The sequence below is a fragment of the Anomaloglossus baeobatrachus genome, chromosome 1, assembly GCF_048569485.1.
Source record: "Anomaloglossus baeobatrachus isolate aAnoBae1 chromosome 1, aAnoBae1.hap1, whole genome shotgun sequence".
Taxonomy (NCBI): domain Eukaryota; kingdom Metazoa; phylum Chordata; class Amphibia; order Anura; family Aromobatidae; genus Anomaloglossus; species Anomaloglossus baeobatrachus.
The window spans coordinates 443,744,857-443,759,171 of NC_134353.1; the positions used below are offsets into that span (position 1 = coordinate 443,744,857).

Consider the following 14,315-nt stretch of genomic DNA (forward strand, 5'->3'; position numbering starts at 1 on the left):
TCCGTCTCTTTCCCTGTCTCCGTCTCTTTGCATGTTTCTCTCCCTGTCTGTGTATGTCTGCCTGTCTCTTTGACTCTCTCTCTCTGTCTGTCTGTCTGTCTCTTTCCTTGTCTCTCTCTCTCTCTGTCTCTTTCCTTGTCTGTCTCTTTCTGTCTCTCTCTGTCTCTTTCCCTGTCTGTCTGTCTCTTTGACTATCTCTCTCACTGTCTCTTTCTGTCTCTCTCTATCCGTCTCCCCACCAACATCTTATTACCTCCCACACAACCTTCTTATACTAAGAATTTATTTTATTCCTATAGCAACCAATCACAGCTCCTATTAATAAACTAATAGATCGCAGCTCCATTCACTTTAATGGAGGCAGGTTTTTTTTTAAAAGTAACTGTAAAGCGTGGAGTTAAATTTTCCCATCAAACATATTCTATGATGTTCCTTGAGTCACATGGGGTGTCTGTGCAGAATTTCCTGATTGTAAATTCGACAGTGCGGATTTCTTTAGCGGGCTTACACACATACATACACACACACACACACATATATATATATATATATATATATATATATAATATAAAGCTGAATGTGTGTATGTATGTATGTATGTATGTCCGGGATTGGCATCTGCACCGTCGCAGCTACAGCCACAAAATTTTGCACACTCACACGTCTGGACCCCGAGAGCGTCATAGGCTATGTTGTGAGGTGAAATTTTAACCCCGTGCATTCCAATTTACCAATCAATTTTGCCCCTATCAACATAATGGGGAAAAAGTGAAACGAAAAGTGTATCCGCACCATCGCATTTACAATCACAAAATTTTGCACAGACACCTCATGTGACCCAGGGAACTTCATAGACTATGTTTTGTCAGGAAAATGTAACCCCGCGCTTTACAGTTACTCTCCAAAAAACATGCCTTCATTAAAGTAAATGGAGCCTGGAACTACAGGTTATTAGTAGGAGCTGTGAATGGTTGCTATAGGAACAAAAGACATTCATAGTATAAGAAGCTTATATGTGAGGTAATAAGATGTCGGTGGGGAGACAGATAGAGAGACAAACAGAGAGACAGACAGAGAGACAGACAGAGAGACAGACAGAGAGACATACAAGGAAAGAGACAGAGAGATAGAGACAGACAGGGAAAGAGACAGACAGAGACAAACGGTGAGACAGACAGAGACAGACGGGGAAAGAGACGGACCTGGAAAGAGACAGATAGGGAAAGAGACAGACAGACATGCAGACAGGGACAGAGACAGGCAGACAGGGAAGGAGGAGACAGCTAGAGCGACAAAGATAGATGGGAAAAGACACAGACCTTGATAGAGACAGATGGGGAAGGAGACAGAGAAATAGAGACAGACAAAAACAGACAGACAGGGAAAGAGACAGACAGGAAAAGACACAGAGAGGGACGGGTAGACAGACGGGGAAAGAGACAGACCTGGGAAAGAGACAACGGGGAGACAGACGGGGAAAGAGACAGACGGGGAAAGAGGCAGACGGGGAAAGAGGCAGACCGGGAAAGAGGCAGACCTGGAAAGAGGCAGACCTGGAAAGAGGCAGACGGGGAAAGAGGCAGACAGACAGACGGGGAAAGAGACAAACGGGGAAAGAGACAGATCTGGAAAGAGACAGACGATGCACATTACTTGGCCAATTTAGTTAAATCTGTGTGGAATATCTGTGGTGATGAAATATATGTTGTGAAATGCTTCTATTAGCTTAGTTTTTGCCTTTTAATAATTACATTTCTATCTATTTGTTTTGTGGTTTTTGTGTGCAGAATACATTTTTGTCAATACACTCTATTTTGTTAACAGCAGTTATTAACCCGGGCGAAGCCGGAAAGTACAGCTAGTATATATATATATATATATATATATATATATACAGTGCCTACAAGTAGTATTCAACCCCCTGCAGATTTAGCAGGTTTACACATTCGGAATTAACTTGGCATTGTGAAATTTGGACTGTAGATCAGCCTGGAAGTGTGAAATGCACTGCAGCAAAAAAGAATGTAATTTATTTATTTATTTATTTTTTTTAAATTGTGAAAACTTTATTTAGAGGGTCATTTATTATTCAACCCCTCAAACCACCAAAATTCTGTTTGGTTCCCCTAAAGTATTAAGAAGTATTTCAGGCACAAAGAACAATGAGCTTCACCTGTTTGGATTAATTAACTCTTTTTCCAGCCTTTTCTGAGTAATTAAGACCCTCCCCAAACTTGTGAACAGCACTCATACTTGGTCAACATGGGAAAGACAAAGGAGCATTCCAAGGCCATCAGAGACAAGATCGTGGAGGGTCACAAGGCTGGCAAGGGGTACAAAACCCTTTCCAAGGAGTTGGGCCTACCTGTCTCCACTGTTGGGAGCATCATCCGGAAGTGGAAGGCTTATGGAACTACTGTTAGCCTTCCACGGCCTGGACAGCCTTTGAAAGTTTCCACCCGTGCCGAGGCCAGGCTTGTCCGAAGAGTCAAGGCTAACCCAAGGACAACAAGGAAGGAGCTCCGGGAAGATCTCATGGCAGTGGGGACATTGGTTTCAGTCAATACCATAAGTAACGTACTCCACCGCAATGGTCTCCGTTCCAGACGAGCCCGTAAGGTACCTTTACTTTCAAAGCGTCATGTCAAGGCTCGTCTACAGTTTGCTCATGATCACTTGGAGGACTCTGAGACAGACTGGTTCAAGGTTCTCTGGTCTGATGAGACCAAGATCGAGATCTTTGGTGCCAACCACACACGTGACGTTTGGAGACTGGATGGCACTGCATATGACCCCAAGAATACCATCCCTACAGTCAAGCATGGTGGTGGCAGCATCATGCGTGGGGCTGTTTCTCAGCCAAGGGGCCTGGCCATCTGGTCCGCATCCATGGGAAGATGGATAGCACAGCCTACCTGGAGATTTTGGCCAATAACCTCCGCTCCTCCATCAAGGATCTTAAGATGGGTCGTCATTTCATCTTCCAAAAAGACAACGACCCAAGGCACACAGCCAAGAAAACCAAGGCCTGGTTCAAGAGGGAAAAAATCAAGATGTTGCAGTGGCCTAGTCAGTCTCCTGACCTTAACCCAATTGAAAACTTGTGGAAGGAGCTCAAGATTAAAGTCCACATGAGACACCCAAAGAACCTAGATAACTTGGAGAAGATCTGCATGGAGGAGTGGGCCAAGATAACTCCAGAGACCTGTGCCGGCCTGATCAGGTCTTATAAAAGACGATTATTAGCTGTAATTGCAAACAAGGGTTATTCCACAAAATATTAAACCTAGGGGTTGAATAATTATTGACCCACACTTTTATGTTGAAAATTTATTAAAATTTAACTGAGCAACATAACTTGTTGGTTTGTAAGATTTATGCATCTGTTAATAAATCCTGCTCTTGTTTGAAGTTTGCAGGCTCTAACTTATTTGCATCTTATCAAACCTGCTAAATCTGCAGGGGGTTGAATACTACTTGTAGGCACTGTATATATACACACAGTATATATATATATATATATATAATACACAATACAGACCAAAAGTTTGGACACACCTTCTCATTCAAAGAGTTTTCTTTATTTTCATGACTCTGAAAATTGTAGATTCACATTGAAGGCATCAAAACTATGAATTAACACATGTGGAATGAAATACTTAACAAAAGAGTAGTCAAGAGGTAGTCACCGGAAATGGTCTTCCAACAGTCTTGAAGGAGTTCCCAGAGATACTTAGCACTTGTTGGGCCTTTTGCCTTTACTCTGCGGTCCAGCTCACCCCAAACCATCTCGATTGGGTTCAGGTCTGGTGACTGTGGAGGCCAGGTCATCTGGTGTAGCACTCCATGACTCTCCTTCTTAGTCAAATAGCCCTTACACAGCCTGAAGGTGTGTTTAGGGTCATTGTCCTGCTGAAAAATAAATGATGGTCCAACTAAACACAAACTGGATGGAATAGCATGCCGCTGCAAGATGCTGTGGTAGCCTTGTTGGTTCAGTATGCCTTCAATTTTGAATAAATCCCCAACAGTGTCACCAGCAAAGCACCCCCACACCATCACACCTCCTCTTCCATGCTTCACGGTGGGAACCAGGCATGTAGAGTCCATTCGTTCACCTTTTCTGCATCGCACAAAGACACGGTGCTTGGATCCAAAGATCTCAAATTTGGACTCATCAGACCAAAGCACAGATTTCCACTGGTCTAATGTCCATTCCTTGTGTTCTTTAGCCCAAACAAGTCTCTTCTGCTTGTTGCCTGTCCTTAGTTGTGGTTTCTTACCATGAAGGCCTGCTGCACAAAGTCGCCTCTTAACAGTTGTTCTAGAGATGTGTCTGCTGCTAGAACTCTGTGTAGCATTGACCTGGTCCCTAATCTGAGCTGCTGTTAACCTGCGATTTCTGAGGCTGGTGACTCGGATAAACTTATCCTCCGCAGCAGAGGTGACTCTTGGTCTTTCTTTCCTGGGGCGGTCCTCATGTAAGCCAGTTTCTTTGTAGCGTTTGATGGTTTTTGCCACTGCACTTGGTGACACTTTCAAAGTTTTCTCAATTTTTCGGACTGACTGACTTTCATTTCTTAAAGTAATGATGGCCACTCATTTTTCTTTACTTAGCTGCTTTTTTCTTGCCATAATACAAATTCTAACAGTCTATTCAGTAGGACTATCAGCTGTTTATCCACCAGACTTCTCCACAACACAACTGATGGTCCCAACCCCATTTATAAGGCAAGAAATCCCACTTATTAAACCTGACAGGGCACACCTGTGAAGTGAAAACCATTTCCGGTGACTACCTCTTGACGCTCACCATGAGAATGCCAAGAGTGTGCAAAGCAGTAATTAAAGCAAAAGGTGGCTACTTTGAAGAACCTAGAATATAAGACATATTTTCAGTTATTTCACACTTTTTTGTTAAGTATTTCATTCCACATGTGTTAATTCATAGTTTTGATGCCTTCAATGTGAATCTACAATTTAAACTTTTGGTCTGTACTGTATATATATATATATATATATATATATATATATATATATATATTATAGCTCTGGCAAAAATTAAGAGACCACTGCACAATTTTACAAAAATCAGCTCCTCTTCATGTCTGACAGCCATTCCATTCTAGTGTCAGTTGAACTCCAACCAGAGTGCACCAAATTGTACTCAATCTGCATCTGATTAGGTGATCACCTGAACCAAATCTTATTTAACGAGGGAAAGTATAAAAAAACACTGCTGTGGTCTTCACAATCCTCTTGCAATAGGACAAGCTGGATGGCAAAATAAGTGCTAGTAATATCCCAAAAGTAATAGGAATGAAAGAATAACTTTTAATCATGCCAAAATAGTTTTGAAAATTAAAGTCTTGAGTGAGGAAAATAAGGGCTCAATTCTGGCTTTACTAGCAGAGGGATACTGCATTGCCTCCATCCTTAAAATGTCTAAGACGGCAGTCCATTACAACAAGGTCAAGCAGCAGACATTGGGGTCAACAAAGCTATAGCACGGCAGAGACTGCAAGTGACTCTCCACTTACCGAGATGACAGTCATCTTATTCGAATGTCACTCAGCAACTGCAGGATGACATCAAGTGACCTACAAAAGAAATGGCAAATGGCAGCTGGGGTGAAGGGCACAGCAAGAACAGTTCGTAACAGGCTCCTAGAGTCAGGGCTCAAGTCATGTAAAGCTAGAAAAAAGCCTTTCATCAATGAGAAGCAAAGGAGAGCCAGGCTGAAGTTTGCAAAGACCATAAGGATTGCACCATAGAGGACTGGAGTAAGCTAATCTTCTCTGATGAGTCTAATTTTCAGCTTTGCCCAATACCTGGCCATTTAATGGTTAGATGGAGACCTGGAGAGTTATATAAGCCACAGTGTCTTACACAAACTGTGAAATTTGGTGGAGGATCAGTGATGATCTGGGGATGCTTCAGCAAGGCTGGAATTGGGCAGATTAAATTTTGCAAAGAACGTATGAATCAAGCCGCATACAAGATGATCCTGGAAAAACAGTTGCTTCCTTCTGCTCAGGCAATGTTCTTCAACTCTGTGGACTGGTTTTTCCAGCAGGACAAAGCACCATGCCACACAGCTATGTCAATCAATGTGTAGATAAAAGACCACCACATCAAAACCCTTTCATGGCCAGCCCAATCTCCAGACCTGAACCCAATTGAAAACCTCTAATAATGTAATCAAGAGGAGGATGGATAATCACAAGCCATCAAGCAAAGAAGAACTACTTACATTTTTGCACCAGTGGCATAAAGTCACCCAAAAGCAGTGTGAAAGAGACTGGTGGAAAGCATGCCAAGACACATGAAAGCTGTGATTAAAAATCATGGTTATTTCACAAAATATTGATTTCTGAACTCTTCCTGAGGTAAAACATCAGTATCGTTGTTTCTAAATGATTATGAACTTGTTTTCTTTGCATTATTTGAGGTCTGAAAGCAATGCATTGTTTTGTTATTTTGACCATTTTTAATTTTGAGAAAAATACAAAATTTATTGCTTGGAAATTCACAGATGTTGTCAGTAGTTTATAGAATAAAAGAGCAATTTACATTTTACTCAAAAATATACCTATACAGAGAAAAATCAGAAAAACTGACAATTTTGCGGTGTTCTCTTAATTTTTGCCAGAGCTATATGTGCATACATATAATGCTCAGCATAAATTATTACTGCCCTATGAAAAGTGAGATTTTAAACAATATCTCAATGAACAAAAGAACATTTTTCAAAACGATGACATGACTGAGACTCTTAGAACATTTTTAACCAATATCATGCAAGTTTAATATGACTTTCATTAGAAAATCATTATTTTTACTCAAATTCGTTGATGCAGTAATAAATACACCCCACATAAAAACCAGCTGCATTTAGTATTTTATATGACTTCCATGATTTTTAAGAACTCCACAAAGTCTTCTAGGCATGGAATATTGTGCCATATTGTAACAGCTATCATTTTAAATTCTTTAAACTTGCGCTCTTTTAGATCGTGGATGCTGGATGGAGAGTGATGCTCAATCTTGTCTCTTCAGAATTCCACGTAGGTGATCTGATGCATTCAGATCAGGAGACCTAATTGGTCACTGAATCACTTTCACCCTTTTTTTAGTCATAATTGCAACTAATATGTGTTTTGGATCAGTCATGTTGGAAAATATAGATCAGTACATCTGTGATTTCATGATCTCATCAATGAAATGTAGCTGCCAGACGCCAGCAGCACTCATGCAGCCCCACATAAGGACATCGCCACCTGCATGCTCAGACTAAGGACCATGCATTTTTCTTTGTACTCCTCATCTTTGCAATGTCATGCAGTTTTAACACCAAGCCATTAGAACCAAAAACATTTATCTTGGTTTAGTACCTGCAGAGTATAGAATCCCAGAAGTTTTCATATTTTTCAGCATGGGCTTTGGTGAGTTGCGGGCGTGCTTTTTTTGTTCACAAGCTTTAGGAGAGGCTTCCTTTGTGCACGACACCCAGGGCCAGATTAAGGATAGTGGGGGCCCCTGGGCAGAAAATCTAGTGGGGGCCCTGTAACCTTAACATTTTTAGCTATAACAGTAAAGCGCAAACTGTAGCATTTAGATATAAATCCAATGAGCTGCATCTTATACTGTTCTGCCACATTCAGATTTACAATACTACAATACAGACACAGTCCAGGATAACTCACAGCAGTCACTTATACACAGAAAGTAGAGTTACTCACATATTTTTTTTATTCATCCCAATGTTAAGGCAGCCAGGGCCGGCTAGAGGTTTTTGTGGCCCCCGGGTAAAAGAGTGGGCCCCATCCACACGCAGACACGCACATACAGATACATACACATACAGGCATACGTACATATACATATTTGAAGACAAATTCACAAAAATACATATAAACAGACAAATATATACACAGTCATATACAATGACATACATGCAGACACAGATGCATTACAGGTATTAATATGGAGAAGTCGCCAGCAGCCTCACTCATCTGCCCCACTTGTTTCCATCTAGCTCCTCCAGGACATGTGGCGGCGTTGCATGATCACACAAGACCCATTCATTCACATCATAAATAAAACTGACACAGACAACAGAGTGTGGGTTGGAAAAACTGGCCGTATTGTTTTTTATTAAGGGTTACCAAAAAAACATTAAAATTAACCATTTATAAATTAACCGCCAAAATCCACCATAAGTAAACCGAAATCCACCCAGAAAACGTCTGGGCGATTTTACCCCACAAGGACACTAATGCAGCATTAGTGACCCCCCACACAACCAGACAGCCATTTTTCCACCACACTCTGAAGCCCTAAATTAAAAATATCAATTCCGATGTCTGACAAATGTACACCATCCGCCCTGTAAAGCCCAACCTCAAAACCTTCCAAGTCCAGGTGCCTAAAAGAAAATTCCCCCAAAGAAGAAAAGAATTTTGCTAACAACCTATTAATCCTTTTCCTAATTTTCTCCATAAAGCAAAACTGAACGGAACTCCACACCAACCTAGGAATAATTTCCGAAAACACCACTGCCGCTGCAGGAAAAAGATTTTTAATGAAAATAATGTCCCTCTTCACCTGAAAGATAAAGTCAAGGGTTTTTACCTTACCCAAATCATTACCTCCCAAATGAATTATTAGTAAATCCGGCAAAGGGTTAATTGGCTCTCTTCTTCAACTTGGCCAATAGGTGTTCCCATCTCATGCCTCTGCAACTAACCCAAAAAATATTTACCTGATCGTCAGGAAAAGAAAGGTTCTCAGTGTACCTTCACACTGCTGCACGCTTCTGGGCCCAATAAATAAATAAGTGGCCGACAATCCACACGATCAGGGGCTCTGCAAATTAAAAATAATTGATTAGGCCTCAGATTAGGCCTTACATACAGCTTGTACCTACCAGAAGACCATCTCCCCAACTTCATAATTTTCTTTTTATTCAGGCCCAGGTTAGCCACAACCGTAGCGGCCCCAATTCTGAACGAATGCGAAGACATTTTTAAATTACTCTTCCCTAAACTAGTCAAACAGCGCTTTAAAATTGCATTAAATTGGAACTTTGTCGCTGATTCACCAGATATATGCAAAAATAAAGGGCCCGCCTGAGATTAAAAACCGGACAAACCTGAGAGCCCGTAATGGCAGACAATTTTAACAAATGCCCCTTACCCAACTGATCCATCTTGGAACTGACAATAGAAACAAAACAATGTGACCAAAACACCTTAACATCCTCAACCCTTAAACCCCCAACCACCTTTCTACTAGGAGACACCAATTCAGAAATACGGAGAGCCGCAAAAAATGCAAGCACAAACGCAGACCTAAACAAGGATGCTTCAAACTCATTTTTACAAACCGAACCCAATGCTATCCAAAACTCTCCCAATAACTCAACCGAAATCAGGCGTCTAAGATCCGACTGCCGAGACCCTCTCTTAAGACCCTTTAAAATCTGATTAATAGGACAGATAGAAAAAAGCGAATCTAAACCCCGTAATTTTAGAAAAAATGAAACGCCAGATAAAGCTTTATGCAACGCCGAATAACTAATACCACGCAATAACTCAAATTGAACATACTCCCAAACAACTGATAAATCTTTAGCATAGCAATCAAAACCCCTAGCATCACAAAATTGCCTCAATCTGTCCCATGCAGCAGCATAAGCTGCCCATGTATTCGGGGCTAACAAATTTTTAATATAAAATGGGATTAAATCTCCAAAATCCCCCAACAGTGCTCCGGACATGTCACTTCCACTTGCCCCCTCTGTGCTCCTTCTTTCCAGGTGGACCGCTGCTGTAAAAAAGACAAAGATGAAGACCTTTCTGTTTTTCTGCTTTCAACCAGATGATAAATTTCAAACACTGAAACACCAACTGTCTCAAAATTTTTGCGTGTTAATCCCAAAAACCACTCCCTTATTACAGGAACAGAAACAAATCCATTTATTCACCAGAACCTCACCCCAAATCCAAATAGCCACAAAAATTGCAAATAACTCCAAAACCACTCTATTATTATTCATACCCACCGCAGACCTCCTATCTGGCCAAGCTTCCGCTGAACCATGCACTACCTAACGAAACCAAAAACCATGATCGACATCCGTAAGTGTGTTAAAGCGTAAATCCTCAGACGAGCAAAACCGATCCTGCAAACAACTGATTCCATTAAATTAGTACAAAAATCTTTGCCAAACCAATAAGTCCTCCCTCATCTCACAGGAGACCTTAACATGCGCACCCGGTGAACTCAACCCTTTTGTACTATCATACAAACGACGACAAAGCACTCTCCCCATGGGAATTATTCTAAGGGCAAAATTTAAAGATCCCAACAGAGATTGTAACTCTCGAAGGGTAACTTTCTTTTTTCCAGCCACACTACCAATCAACTCCTGTAAATGAAGCAATTTATCCCCTGGAAGGCTGCATTGCATCGCTACTGAATCTATTGTAATCCGTAAGAATTCTAACTTTTGACAAGGGAACACCGTTTTTTCAGCAGCCACAGGAACCCCAAAATGGTCCATGAACTCCAAAAACTTCTGCAACAATTCCATGCACAAATTAGAGTCCCTGTGGCCGACGAACAAAAAGTCATCAAGATAGTGCAGGACCCCGCCAGCCGGCACTGAATCCTGCACTACCCAATGTAAAAAAAGAAGAAAACATTCGAAATAAATACATGACAAAGCAAACCCCATCGGAAGGCATTTATTGAAATAGAATTCCCCATTAAAATAAAAACCTAATGAGTTGAAACTAGAAGGGTGCACCGTTAGAAGCCGAAAGGCTGATTTAATATCTGACTTTGCTAGTAGCGTCCCTTGACCAAATTGTCTAAGAAGCTCCACTGCCATGTCAAAAGATGCATAGCTAACCGATGCTACTCTGGTATCCACCTCATCATTAAGAGACCCGCCTTTAGGATATGACAGGTGATGAATCACCCTAAACGTACCAGCCTCTTTTTTCAGAACTATCCCTAAAGGGGAAAGCCAAAAATTGTCAAAAGGAGGAGTAGAAAAAGGACCAGCTAGCCTACCTAGCCCCAGCTCTTTTTGTATATGGTTAAACACTAACATACCCTACGACCTAACCAAACGTAAATTCTTAACCAAAATACAACCCTGACCTGTAAACTGAGGAACAAAAACCCTTGACAAAACCATTAATTATTGTGTTGGCTTTCACCTTGTCTGGGTACTGCTTTAGCCACGGGAGCATTTTTTCCAAAATTACCGGAGTCCGTGCCTTTGAGAAAAAGCTCCCGGTGAGCACTACTCTGTTGACCTGCTGCTACATTCCGCTTAAAGCATTTAGAAAGAGGATGCGAGCCTCCACAGCATGAGCATTCGTGTCTAAACCTACAATTATGCAGCCACTTAAGGGGGCTTTACACGCAGCGATATCGCTAGCGATATCGCTGGTGAAAGCACCCGCCTCTGTCGTTTGTGAGTCACGCGGACTTACCTGCCTAGTGATGTTGCTGTTGCCGGCAAACCGCCTCCTTTCTAAGGGGGCTGTTCGTGCAGCATCACAGCAGCATCACTAAGCGGCTGCCCAATAGAAGCGGAGGGGCGGAGATGAGCGGCCGTAACATCCCGCCCACCTCCTTCCTTCCTCATTGCCGGCGGCCGCAGGTAATCTGCAGTTCGTCGTTCCTGAGGTGTCACACGTAGCGATGTGTGCTGCCTCTGGAACGACGAACAACCTGAGTCTTCAACAATCAACGATTTTATGAAAATGAACGACGTGATCAACGATAAGGTGAGTATTTTTGATCGTTAACAGCCGTTCGTTGGAGTCACACGCAAGGACGTCGCTAACGATGCCGGATGTGCGTCACGGAATCCGTGACCCCGGAAATATATCGTTAGATACGTCATTGTGTGTAACGGGGCCTTTACATGTGGATTCATTCAACGCGAGGCAAACTCCCTTCTTTAGTTGCTGATTAGGAGCCTGCTTCACCAGATTGTTCCTTTGTGGCAACATAAGGTTCAGCCACAACCCTACGTCCTTCTCACCCCATTTCATTGTATGATGTAACGCCATTTTTTTTACAAAATTATTTGTCGTATGTGAGCCAAGCCACCCCTACGAAATTACGATAGGCCTCCAGAATCGAATCGATGTGCTGGAAAAGCCCACTACAATCACCTGGGAATTTTTCACCTAAAACCGCCGCATAGATTGCAAAGGCCTGGAGCCAATTGTGAAAGGATTTGAAAATCCTTCTCCTATCTCCATCAGCATCACCTTTGGCTTCAGGCCCAACAATCCGCGACGGCTCCCTACCTGACGGAAGTAACGAAAAAACATCAACATGCTCCCTTCTCCAGATCTTCTTCTTTACTGCCCCACTCAAATGGAACCCCAAAGGAGAAGCCTGGCATGTTATCGCCTCTTTAAAACATGTCTGAGGGATACCCTTTAAGCTACCATCCAATACTTCAGTCTGTACTGATGGTTGGGCAGCAGCTACCCTGGCTCTTGACTGCATAAACTTCGCACAGACACTATATATTAGGTCCCTAACACTATCCCTATTGTCTACCATAGGATTAGGGAAAGGGGGATAACTGTTCTCACCCATCCTGCTGAAACGATTAGCCCTCCTGCTGCTGTACTCCACTGGCTGCGCATCGTTGCCCACGTAGACAGTGGTGGCAGGCCCTGGAAGTCTGCCGGCCTCGCCGCACTCGCTCCCGGAATCTTCAGAGGACCGGGCCTTCAGCACCACCGCTGCATCGTAGCTCTTTTGCAGCAGGGGCAGCATGCTACAGCCTGAGGAGAAGTCCTCACCCGCCGGCAGCCCGATGATCCTTCAACTGTCCAGGAGAGCGGAAGCCGGTCGCGCGACATCCGGGTAAGCGGGCACATCCTGATGATGCGACCGCTGCAGGTCCCGTGATGACGTTGCGAGATATCGCGATGTCGGCGCCGCCCGCGATGATCTCGCGCGGCCGCTTCTCCGCTCACTTCTGGCCTGGCTCTGCGATGGCACGGACGTCTTCCTCCAGCAACCCAAACGCCTCGCTCCAGCTGGTGGGCCACACACACAGCTCTGTGGGACAGCACATACAGTTCTGAGGGGCCAGCACACCACCGGAAGGCAGCGCTGTGTTGGAGGATGCTGGCTGGCGCTGCGGCTCCGCTTCATCTGTGGGACTCGAGCACACTTTGCAGTAGTCTCGCCCACAAAAGAACTAAAACCAGGAGCGTGCAGCGAATGCTGTGGACTGCGTGCCAGTGTGGGTTAAAGGGACAGCAGCCACACTTTCCTGCCGAGCACTGCGATCTCTGGAACTCGGCCCAGGGGCTGCAGAACTGACTGGCTCATGGCTGTTTAGGGCCACGGCACTTGTTAATAAAATGGCGGCCACACAGATGTGGTGGGTAGGGCCGCATTTGGCTTTCATGCTGCCCTAGGTACTGTAAGTGGTCGCGCCCCTCACTGACAACATAAAACTACGAGTCTGTGCACATGACATTATTTAAGGCAGATCTACTCTGTAACACACTTGAAAAAGTTTTAAAATGCTAAAAGAATGAAGATCAGCACTTGCTGCGCACACATTTAGGGGTTTTTTTTAGCTTCTTTCAACAGCTTCAGGTTTTCAAAGACACTAAGTGGTTAAAACAGGTAACCAAACCATTTTTTAGGCTGCCGGGAGGTTGCTGACTAGCACAAAATACAATTTCAATTTAAAAATAACAAAACACTGGATAATCCTCGTAGCACACAGTGAGCGTACTGGGAGGATTCACAGATCGAGTGACACAGAGTGACTGAAGTAAAATATATCTTTGTACCGTGTTAGCCAGTAGAGATAAAAAAATTGTTTAAAAGAACTGAGAGTCCTCAGTGGTTGATACCTTTTAATGGCTAACTGAAAAGATGGTAATAATTGCAAGCTTTCGAGACTACTCAGGTCTCTTCATCAGGCATGGTATAACACAAAATCTATCAGATATCAGATTTTGTGTTATACCATGCCTGATGAAGAGACCTGAGTAGTCTCGAAAGCTTGCAATTATTACCATCTTTTCGGTTAGCCATTAAAAGGTATCAACCCCTGAGGACTCTCAGTTCTTTTTAACAAAGTGACTGCAAACTTGTCATTCTAGATCAGACAACCCTTTCATACATGGGTCTCAAATTCCAGTCCTCAAGGGCCGCCAACAGTGCATGTTTTCAGGATTTCCTTAGTATTGCACATGTGATAATTTAATCACCTGCACAGTTGATTCCAACACCCATGCAATGCTAAG

General features: G+C 43.0%; 1 protein-coding gene across 1 annotated transcript in view; it reads left to right on the plus strand.

Moving 5' to 3' along the window:
- The window catches only part of LOC142294484 (serine protease ami-like), a 119,098-nt gene that overhangs the window by 47,430 nt on the left and 57,353 nt on the right, over nt 1–14,315 (plus strand). The window lies entirely within an intron of this gene.